Source organism: Humulus lupulus, chromosome 8 (genome assembly GCF_963169125.1).
Source record: "Humulus lupulus chromosome 8, drHumLupu1.1, whole genome shotgun sequence".
NCBI lineage: Eukaryota > Viridiplantae > Streptophyta > Magnoliopsida > Rosales > Cannabaceae > Humulus > Humulus lupulus.
Genome location: NC_084800.1, coordinates 28,592,329 through 28,594,271, shown reverse-complemented (window position 1 = coordinate 28,594,271; position 1,943 = coordinate 28,592,329).

Sequence of the window (1,943 nt, the reverse complement as noted above, 5' to 3'; positions counted from 1 at the left end):
TAAGTAACATAGTGGATCAGTGTTCAGATCTCTTTGTGAAAGAGATAATGTGCCTTCTTGAGAATTAAAGGTCTATCTTATTAAATGAAGACTTTATTGCTACTTCCAGGTTATGGAAGGGTGAGGGGAAGGCGATGAATATAGAGATGGAATTTAATACAGTTAATTGTTCTCAGGCTGATGGTAATCAGAGGAAGAGTTATCCAGAGTTGAAAAGGTACCTTATGAGATAAGGTATGACAGAACGTATTCGTCACTCTTTCATTAGAGTGAAATGGATGAGATGTTATGTCTGGATCATGAGATGGTTCAGGGGACCATTGGGATTATCAGAGGTTGGAGCTTGGATGCTCACTTCTCAGAGTAAATGGAAAAGCGTTACTGAATTGAAAAGTAGGAACATAGAGTTCCAGGTAGGAAGTTGTGTCTTCCTAAGTGAATCACCATGGAAAGGGGTGATGAGTAAAGGCAAGTTAAGCCTAGATTAGTATTGTAGTTTGAGTCCTGAATATGGCCGGTCAGACTATCGTTTGTTGGGCCATAGCTTCGGCTTTGATGATTGTACATTGTGTTATGTATTTCCATGCGGTGGACATGGGTTGAAAGAACTCATGAGCTGAGTTGTGAGAATCTGGGAGCAAAGTATACTTTGATTTAAGGTATGTTGCAAAAACAGTGAGGTCGAGAGAGTGACCTGGGAAATTGGCATCAATTGTGCGGAATTCTTATTCCGGGCTATTCAGATAAAATTTCGAGGACGAAATTTCTGTAAGGAGGGGATAGTTGTAATGCCCTAAATTTCCTAATAAGGTTTAGGACCTTGATTAGGAGGTCGGGAGGGCCATAATTGATTTATTATGATATTTAATGATTATATGCATGTTTATGTGAATTATATTATTATATGATGGTGAATGCATGCATGTGGGCTCATATTTTAAATGCAAGGGCATTTTGGTAATTTGGTCGTTGGGGGCGTGATTGTGTAATTTTATGCATATGGGTGAATTATAATTTTACCACATTATATGTGGATTGGTTCGAGCCGTTCGACATGAGACGATCATGGGAATGTAAGTGTTCGGTCTAGTCATAACGGGTCTAAGTTCGGGGCTCGGGGTCACTTTGATGATTAGAACATTACCGGGAATTAAAGGGTAATGGGGTATGATTTATTGGTCTTTGAGAATATTGAGAATAGCGGGAATTTGAGAGCGTTAATTATAATTAACGGTATAGGTTAGAAATGACGAATTTACCCTTAGGAGTGTTTAGAAGCTTTTAAGTGACCTAGGGGCATTAAGGTCATTTGGCAAGGGATATGTATCAATTAGAAGGCTATAGAAAAACAGAACCCAAAACATAGCATCATCATCCTCATCTCTCTCTCTCTCTTTGCCGTACACCATTTCCCTTCTTTCTTCCTTTGGAATTTTGAGAGCCAATTTGAAGGAACAAGCTAGGAAATCAAGGTTTGGGCTTAGGGACTTGATTCAGCCATTGAAGGGGATTGAAAACCGAGCTTGAGGTAAGGAAACTCAGCCATGAAAGTCTGAATATACTCTGTTTTCTTTTAAGTTTCAGCTTGTGATTTTGATGTGTTAGTTGGGAATTAATGGGAGTTTAATTGATGTTTCACTTGGGTTTTGATGTGGGTGAGTTATGGGTGATGTTTGGAGGTTTAAATGAGTGTTTGGAAGAGGTTTTGAGTTGATTTGAAGGGCTGGTTTGAGAGGAAAAACGCAGGGGAGTTTGCTGGTGCGTTGCTGGTTTTTGGGCTGATCAGGGTAATGTGCCGCGGCCTGGCTATGGCGTGCCGCGGCCTAAGTGTGTTTCTGAGGCAATTATGCCTCTGTCAGGGGGATGAGCCGCGGCATGGCTATGGTGAGCCGCGGCCCATCAAGGCAGATTTGGCCAAAATGAGGTTTTTGACTTAGGGATGC